Source organism: Orbicella faveolata, unplaced genomic scaffold, assembly GCF_042242905.1.
Source record: "Orbicella faveolata isolate gen_17 unplaced genomic scaffold, um_ofav_v1 contig_25, whole genome shotgun sequence".
Lineage (NCBI taxonomy): Eukaryota > Metazoa > Cnidaria > Anthozoa > Scleractinia > Merulinidae > Orbicella > Orbicella faveolata.
The window spans coordinates 21,623,454-21,642,179 of NW_028301553.1; the positions used below are offsets into that span (position 1 = coordinate 21,623,454).

General features: G+C 39.8%; 1 long non-coding RNA gene and 1 pseudogene across 1 annotated transcript in view; both read left to right on the plus strand.

The window, feature by feature from the left end:
* Positions 1-18,454, plus strand: part of LOC110068324 (uncharacterized) — a 31,944-nt gene extending 13,490 nt beyond the window's left edge. The window contains exon 3 of the long non-coding RNA XR_016208641.1: positions 18,252-18,454. This is a non-coding gene — a long non-coding RNA (uncharacterized LOC110068324). The remainder of the gene's footprint in view (positions 1-18,251) is intronic.
* LOC149109441 (uncharacterized) lies at positions 2,634-3,248 on the plus strand (annotated as a pseudogene).
* Positions 18,455-18,726: the final 272 nt, after the last annotated feature.

Here is an 18,726-nt window from a genome sequence, read left to right on the forward strand (position 1 = left end):
TACGTATTTATTTATTTATTTATTTAATTTATACATTACTCATTAAGATTAAATTTGGAAATACAGTTAACAATAAAGATTAGCGAAAAAACTGAGCAACGACGTTTCGGTGTCATCCTGGCACCATTTTCAAGTTAAAAAATATTTGTGCGAAAAGTAAACTAATTTATACCAATGGTAGAGGTGCGAAATTGAATAAATTAAGATTAAGATAGCTGTTCAATGTTCATGTTCATTCCAATGAGGTGTCAAACACTGGTAATGAGTTCAGTGTCTGTTCAAAGCCTAAACAAATACTTTTGCGCGAATGGAGTCTGACTGTGTGTTAAGGCTCGGTTTCTTCTTGTGAATCCACAACATTTCGTGGATCAAGCAATCGAACTTTCCCTGACATTTCTTTAGGATCTTAAAGTTGTTAGTCAGGTCACCAACTGTATCAACTCGGTGTTCATTTTGAAGGTGTTTTCCGATGGCGGTAAATCGGTGTTCCTCAATGCGCTTGTAAAGATGACGGCTAGTGTAACCGACGTATTCTGCATCACACAGATCACATATATAGTTATAAACAACGCACTGTTGATTGATCAAAGGTGGTTTTGGCTCTTGTACTTTGAGATCATCGCCAATTTTACGGCTTCTGAACACCCGCTGTAGTTTGTGATCAAGTTTATTACTCAAGTCCGAGAGATGTTTCTTTACTATGTCCGCTGATTTCTGGTCTTTAAAAGGCAGGACAATGCGGTAGATATTCTCTGTTGGAGGCGTCGATCTTGTGTCTGGTGACATCACTGAATTAACGAAACGGGTGATGGTGGAGTTCACAAGAGAATCTGAGTACTTGAGGTTAGAAAAGATCAGTTTAAGGCGTTCGCATTCTGTTGAGAATAGTTCCCATGTTGAGGACAAGCGGTAAGCACGGTTTAACATGGTTTTAACTAAAGATCTTTTATAGCGGTTGTCGACATGACTTTGGTGGTGTAAGAGGAGACCAGTGTTTGTGGGTTTACGGTAAACACTTGTTACCAGCTTGCAGCCCTTCTTGCATATTTCAATGCCGACAAATGGTAGCTTACCGTTAGATGCGATCTCCATGCTACACAATACACAATATCTGACACATTTTCCTTCGCTGATGAGATTCGCAATCTGAGCCTCAACGAATCTGACATCTTAGTATCTTATGATGTCTCTTCGCTATTTACGAACGTCCCACTACAAGAAACCATCGAGATCCTTGCTGATAGAGCTTTTGTTGACAACTGGTTCAACAAAACACACCATCTAAACATCAGCAAAGCTGATCTAATTGAACTGTTGTCAGTAGCAACAAAGGACCAGCTATTTCAATTTAACGGTCAACTCTACCAACAAATTGATGGAGTAGCGATGGGCTCTCCCTTGGGTCCCCTAATGGCCAATACTTTTCTTTGTTCTATCGAGGAAAAGCTACAAAACGAGAACAAGTTGCCAGACTTCTACAGACGCTACGTGGGTGATACACTAGCCACAATGAAAGACATACCAACCGCAGAAGCCTTTCTGAAGACTTTGAACAACTGTCATCCATCCATATCCTTCACTATGGAGATCGCATCTAACGGTAAGCTACCATTTGTCGGCATTGAAATATGCAAGAAGGGCTGCAAGCTGGTAACAAGTGTTTACCGTAAACCCACAAACACTGGTCTCCTCTTACACCACCAAAGTCATGTCGACAACCGCTATAAAAGATCTTTAGTTAAAACCATGTTAAACCGTGCTTACCGCTTGTCCTCAACATGGGAACTATTCTCAACAGAATGCGAACGCCTTAAACTGATCTTTTCTAACCTCAAGTACTCAGATTCTCTTGTGAACTCCACCATCACCCGTTTCGTTAATTCAGTGATGTCACCAGACACAAGATCGACGCCTCCAACAGAGAATATCTACCGCATTGTCCTGCCTTTTAAAGACCAGAAATCAGCGGACATAGTAAAGAAACATCTCTCGGACTTGAGTAATAAACTTGATCACAAACTACAGCGGGTGTTCAGAAGCCGTAAAATTGGCGATGATCTCAAAGTACAAGAGCCAAAACCACCTTTGATCAATCAACAGTGCGTTGTTTATAACTATATATGTGATCTGTGTGATGCAGAATACGTCGGTTACACTAGCCGTCATCTTTACAAGCGCATTGAGGAACACCGATTTACCGCCATCGGAAAACACCTTCAAAATGAACACCGAGTTGATACAGTTGGTGACCTGACTAACAACTTTAAGATCCTAAAGAAATGTCAGGGAAAGTTCGATTGCTTGATCCACGAAATGTTGTGGATTCATAAGAAGAAACCGAGCCTTAACACACAGTCAGACTCCATTCGCGCAAAAGTATTTGTTTAGGCTTTGAACAGACACTGAACTCATTACCAGTGTTTGACACCTCATTGGAATGAACATGAACATTGAACAGCTATCTAATCTTAATTTATTCAATTTCGCACCTCTACCATTGGTATAAATTAGTTTACTTTTCGCACAAATATTTTTTAACTTGAAAATGGTGCCAGGATGACACCGAAACGTCGTTGCTCAGTTTTTTCGCTAATCTTTATTGTTAACTGTATTACTCATTAAATTGCAAATAATTTCAACTTTTTCTAAGGTATATCTTATTGTGTAATACACCAAGGCTGCAAGTTGTGTCAAATCACTATATCGTGAATTTAGCTCTGGCCTACCTCATAGTCAATGTATTGACTGAGCCGCTAGCTATTGCGATTTTTGTTGATAAACTTGACGGCGCTTGCTACGTGAGAGCTGAACACGCCGCTCGTTTTATTGGAAATTTGTCATGTGCTGTATCCATATTACAGTAACTCTAGCGACGATGAGCTTTGATATATGTTTCGTCATCTTAAAACCTATGAAATATAAATATGTCGTCACCCCGTCTCTTTTAAAGTCCATGTTGATATTTTATTGCTTTTTGACTTTGATTGTGCCCCTATTGGACGCATTTGTAGAAGACAAACTTGCCTACATATATTGTATTCTTTGTAGGATTATTGTTTTAGCTTGTTTCGTATTAAGTTGTAATTATCTGTTATTCAGCAATCTTCATATCTGTTCAAAAACTGAACTCTGTCAGGCAAAGAGAGCTTCAAAACCACCAAGCTGTTAATAAAGAAAAGGACAAGAGACTCGCCAAGACTATTGATTTCAACAGATCCCGAACTATCTACCTCTTTAAACTACAATGAGAAACTTGAAAAAGTTAAAGAAATCCTAAGATGCTGGAAATACCGCCGACTCACGTTGTTAGGGAAAATCACTGTTATCAAATCACTAGTGGTCTCCCAATTAGTTTATCTACTCTCGCCTCTCCGCTCAATTTACTACACTTTTCTATGGAATGGTAAAGGCGACAAGATAAAACGGAAGGTAATGATCAATGATTTCGGTGTTGGTGGCCTAAAAATGATTGATATTAGTTCCTTCGATAAATCCCTCAAAACCACATGGATTAAAAAATATTTAGATAACAACAGCAAACGAAAATGGAAAATCGTTTTTGATATAACCCTCAAAAAATATGGCTGTCAAAACTTTTTTTCCTACAACCTCAACGTTAGAGACACCTTATCGACAATAACAACTTCGGATGCCTTTTTAAAAGAACTGTTAGGAATCTGGGCAGAAGTCAACTTTGAACCTGAAATAACATCGAAAGATCACTTTCTGGATCAACAATTTTGGCATAACTCCCTAATAAAGACAGCCAACAAGACAGTTTTTTTAAAAAAATTGGTTCACTAAGGGAATAACTCGGGTGAAACATCTTTTAGGACCAGACAACAACTTTCTCTCGTTAAATGATTTCCGCTGTAAGTATGAAATAGACCCTCGCCCTCTCAGCTTCTACGGATTAATATCGGCTGTAAAATCTCTTCGGACTGATTCTAATATTCAAGATTTACAGAACACCGACCACGAATATGAGCAACTTATAACAAGAATTTTACAAGTCAAAAAAGCTACTACATTAATATATAAAAAACTGATTAGTAACAAGAGTTTAACCCCAGAGTCAAGTCAAAAGAAATGGCTAGAGGATTGTGGCCTACCAATAAATGACAGCATAAATTGGACTGCTGCCTATCTTTTAGCTAAAAAATGCACAAAGAGCACTAAGCTGATAGAGTTTCAGTTTACATTCTTACATAGACGTGTACCAACCGATAACTGCTTATTTAGGATAGGTCTACAAGGCGATGAAAAGTGCAGTTTGTGTCACACCTCCTCTGAGTCAATAATTCATCTTTTTTGGTCATGCCGCCAAACATCTCACTTTTGGAATAAACTTACTGAATGGCTGAAAAACTTAGATTTACTTCCTAGAGATTATGCTTTGACAAATATTACTGCTTTGGGTCTGAGGCCAGATATCTCTCAATTTGCACTTCTTATCAATTACTGCTTTCTCTTAGCACGATATCACATATGGCTCGCTAAAACAAAAGATGATTATCCAAATCTTACGCATTTCATATGTAGACTAAAATCACATCATTATCACAAGAAACCCAAATTTGAACAGATAGACGAAACAAACGTTATGGAGTACATCTAATTCTATGAAATTGCACAGAATCCTGCAGCTTTATATAAGCAGATTTAAAAATTTATTGGAGAAAACATGTGTAAAACATTTCTTTTCCTATTTACTATCATATCCTTGTGACTAGAAAATACGTTTAACTTTTGTGATAATGCCTTCAGTATTGAGCATGAGTCAATTTGCTTTAGCTCATCTGGTGCACGTGTTTTCTTAGGAGAAAAACACAACAAGATACTCCTCCGCCTCTCAAAGCACCAAAAGATATTATGGCGCGTGGTAGTAAGAATATGAAAGATCATAGGAAGTACAGTTTGTCACCTTGTGTATGAGTTATGATTTTGTTGGGAAGTTGTGAACATTCCTTGGTAGATTTCCTGAATAGCCCGCTAAGTTTAAGGCGAGTACCAGGTTGCCGGACCGGATGGCTTTCTCCGGACCGGCTCACTGCCTTGATTCTTTGCAACAACCTTTCCTTTTTTGCGGACAAGGTTTTTTTATTTAAGGTTACAGTATACCTTCAGGGGTGTCTCGCGTGCTGTTTAAGCGGTAGATACCGAAACTTCTATGTCAAATTAAAGCTTATAGAGCTGGCTATCAAACTATACCAAGAATTTTGAAATAAAATGAATTGTAGAATTTTTCACGACCACTAACTGCGAGCGCCCGACTCACCTTTCGAAAGCTACAAGTCAAAGCGAATTTTGTTTTTCGCCAATTTTATTTTTTCATCGGTTTCAGGGCCCAATGCGCTAAAAAACCGTGTCTCTGTTTTGCGATATTCAATCGCAGTAAAAAGTTACAGAACATTTTCGACATAGGATTAAAAAAATGTGGAGTGATCGTACAAAAATCGCTCTTGAAGAAAAAATATTTCGAAATTAAAAATTCGCAGACACGTTTTGGTAGTTTATATGTTAAACTAGCTACTGTCCAAATTTGAGGGCAATTGAACAAATTCCCTTTGAGTTAGAACTCTTTAAAGTGTCTGCTTCGAGCGAAAAAATTTATTCGAGAAAACAGCGTAAAAAAAAAATCTTCCACTTCGCAAACAAACTCCGCCCACAAACGCCTTCAACTGGTTCTCAAATAACTGAGCCAATCAGGGCAGGGAAAGTTTACTACCATTAACCTCCTGGTGAAATTTACGCGTGAAGCTCCAAAAACCCGGGTGTTTTGCGATGCGCTCAAGGCGCCGAAGGCGGAGAGATCATTTCTCTGTAGCTCGGTTTTTCTCCAAGCTGGTCACTCTGGCAAAATGGGGAAGACGAAAAAGGAGACGAACGCTAGAGTGGCTGAGCGAAGAAAACAAATAAGAGAATGTGCGGCGGAGCAACTGTGCATGGATAATATTTCAATGGATTTCAACGAGTCCAACGATTCATCGATATCGGACTCGTCAGAAGAGTCTCTGTCAAGTTCCCAAATTTTTACAGAACCTTTCTTTTTTCTTACCTCGAATTTTTTGCCCACCTTATACGATAGCTATAGCTTCATTTGCGTGGCAAACTTTTGGTTTTTCACTCATTGATGTATTTTCATTCGTTCTTTGCTGTTTTCGCTTTTACGAACTGGTCCATGTTTTTAACGTGGTCTATGTTTACTTATAACTTAATAGAATTACACCAAATACCAAAAATGCTTGTTGTCAGAGCAACAATGCTGATCAACCGAGTAGTCAATTTGTGACACCCGTACAGGTAATTCCCGCGAAAATCGTCTCGGTTGATTGCATACGCGCCATAGGGCTGTCAATCAAGAGGTAAACTATTACTTCCGGTGAAAACGTAAAACCGCCATTTCTCTGCCAATATTTAGTCTTTTTCAATTTTTTTTTTCAGAAATTAGAGATTATACTTCGACCACTACTTTGACCCAAAAATCCAAATTTGAAGAAAATTGCCGACTTGAAGGTATACTGTAACCTTAAAATAACACACCGTTAACAAATTACACGCGTCACAAATTACAATAACAAAGTGCTGTGCTACTACTACATCCATACTACAATATACATCACTTATTTACACCAGGTGCTACCTACTTACGATAGGAAAACGAAAGAAAAGGAAATAATTTGTTAATTCTGACAACCCACGATATCTACGACTAAATCAAACAGGGAAAAGCGAGAAAAATCAAAGGAGACCTATGGCCAAACTCGTGGATTAGGTAATCTAGTGATGAAACATATTGGTGAACTTGCAATTACTGGTGTGTTATTAAATGCTGTTAAAACAAGCTGGGTTTGTACTATTCAAGGTCGCACTTAACTCACAAAGTGTTGGCTTTTTTCGTTGGCTTTTTTTTTGCACACATATTACAAAGACATATGTCCAGAATAGCTAGGGTGGCAAGATTGCAACAGAACATGGAATGGTAAAGGCCAAGGGTTCTTGGGTCACAGAGGACACTCCTGCCCAACAAATCATAGAATACTCTCCCCCCTCCCCCCCTCCCCTCACACCCAGATCTTGATGTTGATCTGCCAGCTGGAAAAATTTGCATGTATTCAAGTCGTACGAGCTCACAAACGTTTTTCATTGTATTTCATTCAAGGTTATAGGTAAGGTTTCTTATGAGACAGCACTTCTTTTCCAATGTGGAACTACTTGTCTCTATATACATTGCACGTAAAATACATCAAAATAAGGGGATTCTTTTGCAAGCATTTTCAGTTTTGATCCGACAAATCTGTCGACCATAAACATGTGTTCCAACAATAATAATAACAGCTTTACTGAAGTGTCAATGTATTTAGTATTAACTAATAATTGGGGACAAGCTCACAGGGGGTTTCTTTCCCTTTGTTATCTTTTCAATCAGGAAGCAAAAGTGTAAACAAAAAACAGGGTAAAAATCATTTAAGCTTATCAAAATCAAGCATTTGGGAGTTTCTTTCCAAGTTTATGTGCATTTCACATCCCACTTAAAGTTCAGATCAATGTACTAAAATAAACAAGACAAGTATAGAGAACACAACTTTAATCTAAACTTAACTCGATGCCGGTTGAACATGGACAACTCAAAATGAAAAACTTAAGCTTTTAAACTGCAAAGCGGTGAACGAAGGTCCTGCTTGATTGAACGTTGGATCTCACAGGAGATCTAATCAGCCAAACTTAAAAAGTAAAACGATAATACGTCACTACTGCAAGGCTGACACAACGTCGTAGAGTTAAAACAATATTTCGGCTGGCCTCAGGTTTAGATGTTACTAAATTATAAAAATGAAATTACAATGTTATACAATGGTGCCGATGTTTACCTTCATTCAATAGCTGTTTCGTTCATCAAAAGTTGTTCGTTTCGCTCATATAAGCTCATTAAGGTCGAGGAATAAGACACATTCTCTTCAAAGCTTACCACATTAGCTTTTCAGGTCACTTTCCACCAAACAAATGCACATCTCTTGGTCATTTTGAGCGCCTGGACGCCTCAAATGCTCCTGAAATTCAGCTTTCAAGTTGGCCAGAGTACTAATTCGAACATTCGAAGTCAACTCCACTTCAATTTAGCGAAACACCTAATATCAACGGTCGTGTAAAAGCTACAAAATCATCAATATTCGGGCTTGCACGATGCACGCGTTGAGTAGTAAGCTCGCACTGACTGCACGGTTACTATTCCAATATGGCGTCGGGCGCGGTTACTATTCCAACATGGCGTCGGACCCGGGCGCTCTCGTTCGGGCCGACTAATTACGAGCAGTGTCTACACCTGAGTGAGTGAGTGAGTGAGTGATACATTTGCATATCGGAGTCCCAGCAACAAACACGCTTCTACGCTTCGCGTATCCACGAGTTTAAAAAGGGAAAAGGAAAAGGAAAGAAAAAGTATATAAAAAAGCAAACAAACAACTAATAGCCCAACCAATAGCCAATTTTCTTTTTAACCTCTTACTAACTCGCAAAGTGTTCGCCTTTTTTATTATTCTTGTTTTAGCCATTTTTTTCGTACCGTTTTGTTATATACACTCAGTTGTTTCCACTGTTTTCTTTTTCTTCTTCCCTCGGGTGGCATTTTCAAGGGGAGACTAACGTTCCCTCTCGGACTACCGGGGCTGAGTTTGCCATTCCCTGGGCCTTATTCTCCGTTTCTATTTATTTTTCTCCTTTTTTCTCTTTCTTGGTTTTCAAAAATACCTTTTCATGACTGGGAGAAGACTCCTAATTTTGATCCTACTTTGATCTCTCTCGACTGCGATGGGTGAATTGCGAGGGGTTCTCCCTAGATGAGGTCCGGAAAATGGCAAGCAACGCCCACATTACGCCAAAAGTTTGTCTCCTCAGTTATCTAGGGTGACATGTTTGCTGGCTTTCCGTGACCCAAGCTAATTTATTTTTTAGGGCAGGTGAACTCCACCGTCATACGGATCAGTGCATGGGACAAGTTGTTCCAGTACTCTACTAACAATTTCTCAGAGGTCCAATTCTGGATTCATTTTCTCGTCTGCGTTGAAAAATGTTTTTTCACTCATTACAAAGGAAGCTATGAAGGGTTAAATTATGTTTGCAATAGGCCGCCAGCTCGGCTTTTTACTAATCATATGTCTTGTAGGCCTTTTGTCCAGTCTATTTCTTACACGCTTATTGGGAGACTGGCTTCCGGGGCTATGTATGGAGTTGGGTAGGAGAGTCCCCTCCCCTACATCTTGTCATACAGAAGTCGTCCATGGAGGATCTGCTCGAGATGTATTAAATTACCTTCGACCGAATCGGCCACTTCCACCAGTCTATATGAGGATCTTAACCGTTAAAAATTTTGTCTCTGCGTTCTCAGAGTCTTAATTTCTGTTAGGATGGTTTTTTTTTTATCTTGGGGTTGGTCCTTTTTTGAGGTTGGGCATGTTTCGTGTGGGATTCTTGGGTGTCTTCCATAGCGTTTTAGGGTTATCTTCAAAGAGAGACTGTTGTTGCTCACTATCAACAATAGGTGTGAGGAAGACTGATGAGAATAGATAACTGTTTGTACTCACAATATAAATTTAGAAATGCAGTATCTTTGACAAGTCCTGATATTTCATTATTTGCAGTTCATTGATAATTTCTAGAGTCATTTCTCCGGACATTTTTTACCTCAAGCTTGCCTCTGTTGTAGATTTCTCCACTAGACATGGTTGTCCACGTGATGCTAGAAGGTGCGCTCCCTTTGGCGCTACATATAAAAAGGGCGGGGCGTCCTTCCGTAACGTTCAGCGCATGTGGAATCACAAGAACAGCTGGCTTTTCTAAAAATGTCAAAAATACATGTAAAAAGTAGTTTTAATTAGCCTATTCGAATATGGAACTCGTTCAGCACCGGCTTGCACACAATGTCCATGAATCTATGAAACTGAACTGAAAATGACCCAAATTGACTGCGCTGTGATCAATTTACTGGCGTACTATTTAGGAAATGTTCAATCTCAGATCGGGGAACCACAGCCGTTTTGTATTACAAATAGAAATTAGTCAACCGAGCAACATCCTTGCGTACCTTATTGCAGTCCGCTGTTCTCTTCGCCACTGCAATCCGCATTATTGTCCAAGGCCCCAGTTATGTGGTCTCGGGTACCCGAGACAACCCTCCCCCTGATGCAACTTTATCGAGCGTTTACATGTGAAAACGTTGTCTCTGTAGTTCAAGTCAAAGTTGACCCTGCATGATTATTCATAACCCTTACTGAATAACCAAATGTGCAAAGATCCCTCTTTCTTTGAGTTTTCCTCGGTCATTCGATCAAAGTGGGTCTGGCGAAGTTAACTTTTACTTCTTTGATGCGAATTTCTGCTTTAAATGCTAAATCTAGACATTTCGTGACACTCACCACGCCGAGAATTGTCTCGGTTAGGCGAGCCAAAGGGTTTATAGGAAGAAAAGTTGTGTTGCTTGCCAGGGTTACCCTACGCGCCGACGCGAAACGACTCGCCCACCCGAGTTGTATCTCCCTCCTAACATACCTACCTACCTACCTACCTACCTACCTACTTACCTCCCTACCTACTTACCTACCTACACACAGAAACTTTATTTTTTCTCGAATTTAAGGGTAGCTATTATACAAGCTAATTTTTCCGAGAGAAAAATAACGAAAGATATCAACATAATATAAGGTAACATTTAAACTACAATTCTGTACAATGTATACAATTAACGGCTAAAATGAAACAAATCTGTATACTGTATATTTAACACTTTCACCGACACTGAGGTGAATAATTGTTTCAGTATATACCACATAAGCTGAATAACTAGCGGACCAAATAGTAACTTTATTTATTTAAAAGTAACTTTATTTGAAACGGAAAGTCATTTTGTTTTTCTTCGGCTGCTCGCAGGTGAATAGTACTTAACTAATCACCTCCGAGCTAGCCAATCAGCGTGCGCGAAAAGTACTATTTACTTGTGTGGTATATACTTAAATATAATATATATCGCGAACCCGTCTCGGAGGGACGAGACGGGTTCGCGATCCTCTTGTAAACAGTTGTTTGAATTTACTTAAGCAATAGACCACTCTTTCTACGGGTTTTACTGACGCAATAAACCGAAAAGCCAGTGAATCAATCGCCTAACGGCTCGTGATTTACAAGCTTTTCTCGTGTTCTCCCAACATCCCGCGTGGTTTATTGCGCCAGTTAAACCCATAGGAAGAGTGGTCTATCGCTTTTATGAAACAACTATGGAAAAAGTCTGTCAATGAGAGGAATATTTATTGTACTTTCGTGATCAAGTTGCCTATTGTCATCAAATTCATGAGATGACGCGACAAACCAATTACAGCGACTGAAAGAATGAAAGCACAGTCTCCGCGCCGGACACCAAATCTGCAGAGCAAAGCGACGAAAGCATTTCACGCTAAGAAAGTTTTAAGAAAAGAAAGGAAAAGGCTATCGATGAAAGGCAAAAAGTATATTAATTAACTCAAACGTATTCTGACGGGGAAATGCAAGGATTTGTTGGTGTAATCAGTCATTACGACAGTGAAAGGCTGCACGAAAAGTGTCAAGTAGTCTAAACTTCATGTACTTGGCGAAGTGATTCAACGCTGTGTTTAAAGACAATTTTTCAAAGTCTTGCGAATGGAATAAAGGTTAGTTTCAGAAACGCTGCTTCTGAAATTTATTCAGATTTTTTTAGTCCGTGTTTCTCTGTATTTTGCTAAATGAAAACTATTGCTTGAAAGCTAAGCTTATGGAAACCAAATTCGTTTATCGTGTTATGCGTGCATGCATTGAGTTTAAACTCAAAATCTCTGATAGAAATAAATCTTTTCCCTGCTTTTTGAGAACCCAAATTGATCGGTCAAGCCCAACTGACTTCGTCCTCCACAGACCGTGGAAAGCACCCAAAAAAGGGTTAAAAACTTCTTTAATTTTAATCTCAAGCGTAACCGGATTCGGCGTAATTTTTGGCGTGGAAAAAAAGATAAAGCTTTATATGACGACCAACTTCTGGTCTTTTTTTCCTTGCAAATTTCTATGTATATGATGAATGGAAAGATATTCGTTTTATTGATATCTCAGCCAGTGAAAGGCACAACTGTTTATTACATTTTTAATCGCTAGAGTTCCGAGAACTCTAGTTCCCGCGTAGAGCTGCCATAGATCGGGAACCGTGGTTTACCGGTACAATAGGACATAGGTTTAGCAACGCTATTGACCAATCAGAGTGTGCGTAGTATCTCAGTTATTTTATAAAAAGAAATAGGTGAAAAGTTTTCTCGGCTAGGGTAACTTTGGGGGAGGGTTGTCTCGGGTAACCGAGACATTATAAATGGGACTGAGCCGGCAAGTAAGGTTAGAATTGCGCATAAAGCTGCGCAGTGCGTTTATTCCCTCTGGAGCAATGGTACGGTTACGACCACAGGGCATTCGATCGTTCCTCGTACAAAGACTCTCTCTCCTTTTTTGCTCCGCCGTTTCTTTCGCGTTGCGACTCAAGAAATGAACAGCTGGAAGAGGTTGTTTTTCTCTAAAATATTTTCACGTGATAAGTTTTTAAAACTAGTTTCACCGTCATTACTCATGTCGGCTCCTTCAGATCCATTTTGACAGGTACTCGTCAAATGACGTCGTCAATGAAGAACTCCACCCCCTTTTTGACAAGTTGGTGGTTGAATGGTTTTCTTGATTGACCAGTACCGAGGTCACGCCACTACCAGAAAAGGGTGTCACAGCAGGGAGAAACTCACGCAAATTCATTTTAACAATTGTATCTTCCCAAAAATTCTTAGTTTTACAATTTGGGTCGTAAAGTGAAGTCCGAGTGACCTAAGTTTGCCCTAAGTAAAATAATCTTGCCGAAGAACGTTTGACTTAAATGTAAACAAAGTAACAGTGGACTAAAGTATCCCCCACAGCAGGATTACTACATATTGTTGCTAAGGACGCTTTTACAGTCAAACACGCTTTCACGGACTAACAGTTGATCACGACTGAAAATCGACGATAATGATAAGTACATCTCTTTTCAGCAAATTGTGTTAGGTTGCACTTACTCGTGTAGACATTACAAACACCCTGGCTCCAGCTGTTTTTACCTGAACATTTCTTTACCATGATCTAAAAGTTTGCAAGGGGGATGTAAACGTCGGTGTTACTTGAAATCACGGATTAGCGTTAATCAATACTGTTTGTATACAGAAAAATATGATTTATACAAGATCGATCATCGTTCATTCATGGTCAAAAAATGGGCTGCCGTTTTCTTATTCCCGTTTGTTATCGATCGTGGGTTCTTTAAGTTTTTCGCACAACCTGATTTGTTTGTTCATCTGACTAAAAAGTTCAGTTTAGTTGTCTTATGTACAGTGTCGCTACATAATCATTTACAACTACAGTGGTTCCTAACAGTATTTGCCTTAGCCAATCAAAGCGTAGATTTGGGGTACCCGTGACCAATTTATAATTCGATCTCATCCAACACATCCTGGCGCATGACTTGGTAGTTTAGCTGTTCAGAGCCTCAGACGTTGAGGATGAACCCAAGGATTGCGGTCGTTCTTTTAAGAACGATACGATTATTGTGCAGTGTAGCGTTTTCACATACGTTGTAAAATGAACTTAGATTGAACTTTTAAGTTCAATCTAAGTTTAAATTAAAATTGCTTTGATTGATGTTAGATATTTTTCTCAAGGGAACGGACGAGATGTCTCAGAAAGGAATTTAGATTGACCTTAACAGTTGTTGAACATGCAGTTTTTTCAGCTATATTTGATTCAACCTTTTCTTTCCTTTGACTTTCAATTTCTAAGCTTTATTTCATTGAACCTTTGTTCCGGTGGTCGTTTTCGCGGATTTGCTATTTCCTGTTGTGTTGAAAGAAACAATTGATCTATTCGAATTGTATTCCAACACGTTTGAAAAGTCTGAACGATAAATGACTAGTCGTTCTTTTGGTTGTGTATTCATGCGCGTGATACGATTAGTGTGCCATGTCAGCGGTTGTGCTTTTCGTTGTTTGATTTTCATGTAAGAACAGTGCGCGTAATACAGTTAGTGTGCTTTGTTAAGGAAGTAATGAGAACCCTACCTCGTTTTGTCGATGAAGACTCTATGGATTACGGCGATGCCGCAGAAGCGGCGGTGAAAAAACGGACATTTTTGCTTAACAGATGTTTTCGAAAGATGCGCGTTCCTGAGAAAGAAAACAATAGTGAAGAACAGGAAGAATAGGCCGAAGAAACAAGGTATTTAGAAGCGGGCGAGTTTGACAAAACAAAACAAAACAAAACAAAACAAAACAAAACAAAAAAACAATAGTCTGCGTAGCAGTCTTTTCCGTTTCCTCTAAGAGGGAGAAACCGAGAGCCAAGCGGAAGTCGCGCGAACGCATGGAGCGAGAGCAAAAAGTTAGGAACAGAGGGGAGGGGGTGGGGAGGAAAGGAAAAACCTGCTGCTGAGCCCGTACATTTTACCGAACGCCGTTCGTCCACGAACTGGAGGCAATTAGGCATAACGATTGGTCAGTGGAGCGTCAATCAAAACGATCAATGTCAACAGCTTGTCAAGAGATCCAGCGCAATAGATCGATCACGACAATTGCAGAGCTCAGATCAGATCAAATATGGCCAGTGGTCGAAGACAATTCTTTTGAATTTGCTCTTCAGGAAACTGCTTAAGTTTTCTCGCAGAACGGGAAATCAATTAATCTAAAAGCAGAGCAAGTGGCTGCCGTTAAGAACCTCTTCAACGGAAAAGATGTTTTGGCGGTTTCACCAACTGGTTTTGGTAAAAGTGCCATATTTCAATTCTTCGTTCGTGTCAAAGAGTATATGTCGAAAGACTCGGCCTGTATTTTAGTTATCTGTCCTCTTCGAAGCTTAATGGAAGACCAGATAGCAGAAGCAAGATCAATCAGTTTGACAGCGAATTCTGAACGGAAGTCGGCTTTACAACAAACCGTTTAAGTGCGAAAGAAAATTCTGCCTTTTGTAACAACATACCACCCGGCGTTGCCTAACCTCAAAAACATCTTGATGAGCAAATGGCATTTAATTCAAAACCAACCATTGCTTAAAGAAATATTCAAAGAACCTTCACTTATCTCGTATGAAAAAGGAAAATCTTTAAGAGATATACTCGTGAGAGCAAAACTATAACGAGAGGTCACTATAACTAGAGGTCACTCTTCACGCCACAAGCTTATGAGTCGTGTCTGGCCTGTCAACACTTTACTCAGCTTTCAAGACGACGTAATTTTCCCTGCAGATTTCACGCGTTGGACCTTCCCACTCGGAGATTTGTTTCATTCATCGGGAGTACGCTCTCCAAACAGTCTTTTTGTGGACTGCTTCCGTTTCTCTGGAGTTTTCTGTGATATTCCTTCCATCAAAGTATACAGACTGTCCAGATTGCGGATTTTCCTTGCCGGCGCAGGGATTGCAAACGCGATCGGAAAAATTTTTGTTACGTTCGATGGAAATGCTCGTCTTTTTCAAAACTTCGGCTAACACGACTCCACGACAATCTTTTCTGTTGGAAGGCTTGAACAGATTTTCGCTAGATAAATATCCTTCCTTTTGAGAGAAACTTCCAAACTTCCTTTGGGCACTAACAAACACGACAATTATCGGATGCCATACCTCTACATTTTTCAAGCCGCGAAAAATTACCCTGCTGACTTAAGCGCTAAAATTTTCGCGGTTTTTATTTTACCGGAAGTCAATATGATTGGGTCTCGTGTGACAGTTGACGTGACAGTTGACGCCCCTAGGGAGCGAAAGTAATTAGGGGCGTTCGGTAAAATGTCTGGGCTCAGCAACAGGCTTTTCCATTCCTTCCCTGCCCCTCCCCCCTGCCACTAATTTTTTTGTTACCTCTGTTCCCGTGCCCTCGCGCGACTCCCGCTTGCCTGAAGGGAAACGGAAAAGACTGCTACGCAGGCTAAAAAAACAAAAAAAAAAACAACAAACAAACAAAAAAAAAAAAACGATATTGTCGCGAGCGTGAATAAACGCAGTAAAATGAAGAACAAGACGTCAACGCGACCAAGGAATCAATATTCAAAAACTTATTGGCAAGACGGTTATAGAATTTTACGTCCCAGGCTTAACAGACTGGACAAGATTGCCAAACGACACGATATCGATTAATCTTTTGTTAAGAATTTGAGAGATAAATGGAAAGTCGAAGGAAAAATGATTAAAGCTATAACGAACTTGCCAGGCAAACATATCATGACTGAAAATATTATAAAGAAAATAATGCAAGCCAAAGAAGCATTAAAAATGCAGTTGATTCTCCCTTTGAAATTCATGTTGTTGTTTCTATTCAATAATGTTCATGCGATTAAGATAACATAAGATTCTGTATTTTATTTAAATTGGTTAAATGGCAGCCAGTAACGGCCCGTTCATTGCCGCATGAAAAGCACCTCAAACTGAATTAACTGACTACTAATCACAACGTACACTTATCGTACTGCTCTGAAAAGAACGACCATTAACACGACAAACTAATTGCTTACGCGCATTATTCTTACATGAAAATCAGACAACGAAAAGAATGACCGCTGACATGGCACACTAATCGTATCACGCGCATTATTCTTACATGAAGATTAAACAACCAAAAGAACGACGCTAACATAACACACTAATTGTATTACGCACCTTGTTTTTAGGAAATGTTTAATCTCAGATCGGGGAACCACAGCCGTTTTGTATTACAAATAGAAATTAGCCAACCGAGCAACATCCTTGCGTACCTTATTGCAGACCACTGTTCTCTCCGCCATTGCAACCTGCATTGTTGTCCAAGGCCCCAGTTATATGTTCTCGGGTACCCGAGACAATCCTTCTCCTGAGCCAATTTTATCGAGCGTTTACATGTGAAAACGTTGTCTCTGTAGTCCGAGTCAAAGTTGACCCCGCATGATTATTCATAACCCTTATTGAATAACCAAATGTGCAAATATCCCTCTTACTTTGAGTTTTCCTCGGTCATTCGATCACAGTGGGTCTTGCGAAGTTAATTTTCACTTCTTTGATGCGTATTTCTGCTTTAAATCCTAAATCTAGACATTTCGTGACACTCACCACGCCGAGAATTGTCTCGGTTAGGCGAGCCAAAGTGTTTATATGAAGAAAAGTTGCCCCGCTTGCCTGGGTTACCTTACATGCCGAGACGAAACAGCTCGCCACCCGCGTTGTATCTCCTCTTGTAAACGGTTGGTTGAATTTACAAAGAAATAAGTGGAAAGTTACCTCGGCTAGGGTAACTTGTTGGGAGGGTTGTCTCGGGTAACCGAGACATTATGAATGGGGCCTGAGCCTGCAAGTAGGGTTAGGAATGCGCATAAAGCTGCGCACTGCGTTTTTCCGCTCTTCAGCAATGGTACAGTTACGACCACAGGCGTTCGATCGTTCCTCGTATCAAGCCTCTCTCTCCTTTTTTGCTCCGCCGTTTCTTTCGCGTTGCGACCCAAGTAATGAACAGCTGGAAGAGACTGTTTTTCTCCAAAATATTTTCATGTCATAAGTTTTTAAAATTGCTTTAATAAAATTAAAGTCACTGTCATTGAAAACAAAATGTGTGCAGCGCTCATTGATTGATCGTGCTAACTTGCGAAAATTCCTGAAACTGTTCCTTTCCGGTATTGCGTAAATATACTACAAAAACACCCCTGCCAATGTAAAATTCTCATTGTACCTGAAGAAGACTGGTTTTATCAGCCGAAATAAAGGACATCTTTAACAAATCATCCTAGGTTGTATCGGTCTGTTTTTATATTGCCCATTTCAGGGTTCCATCATACTTTTAGTCCGAAATTTTCTTTGGATTCCAGGCTTCAGGAGCACTGCACGCTAAAAGACTAGGAACCATTACAACGTTTCTTGTTCGCTTGGCGTCGAACAGTCCTTGTTGTTGAATGGTTTTTAGCTTGAATTTTTCATCTAAAGGAAGTCCTAGTTCAATTTTGAGCTATTTTAAAGAAAATGAATGCTTTTTCTTGTTTGTGTAACTCGATGGATGTTGTCCATGTTTTGGGTTTTGGAGCACTGCAACAATCTAGTAAGCTTATGCCTATGGCGTTCAAATTGAAAATCATCAAGCTGAAGGTTCAAATGTTCGTTTTTTCAGACAATTCAGTGCTAGATACAGTTGAAATTGGCGCCTAACGTCCAATGAGAATGTTGTTTTCTGTGTGATGTGATTTCAGAATCAGCGATCGTGTGTCAAGTCAAACCTGACGATCCTAAAATCGTGGTGCTAGGAGTCAGCAGCAATGCAGTATCTCTTAAATGGGAAAATTGCGGCGGTAATGCTGGCGAAACTATCATCAGCTTTGCTTTCAAGAGACAGAGACCTGGCAGTGTTCAGGTAGACCAAATAACATCATGAGGAGCCACTGAGGGAGGGTTTACTATGATCGCGCCCTTCAAAGATAAGAAAAAGTATGACGCCCGTGCTAATCATGATCAAGAGCTGAGGATTTTCAACGTCCAAAGAAATGATGAATACATTTACACTCTCGCGATAGATTACAGGACCAGTGGCGGTGCAATTCTCGAGGAATCTTTCCGAGTAACTGTTGACGTGAAAGGTTAGTAACGAGTTCTCAGCAGCTGAGTTCTGTTTCTGGCACACCAGTGCATGGCAGTATTTAAAACTTCATAACTACTTATATTGCGTAT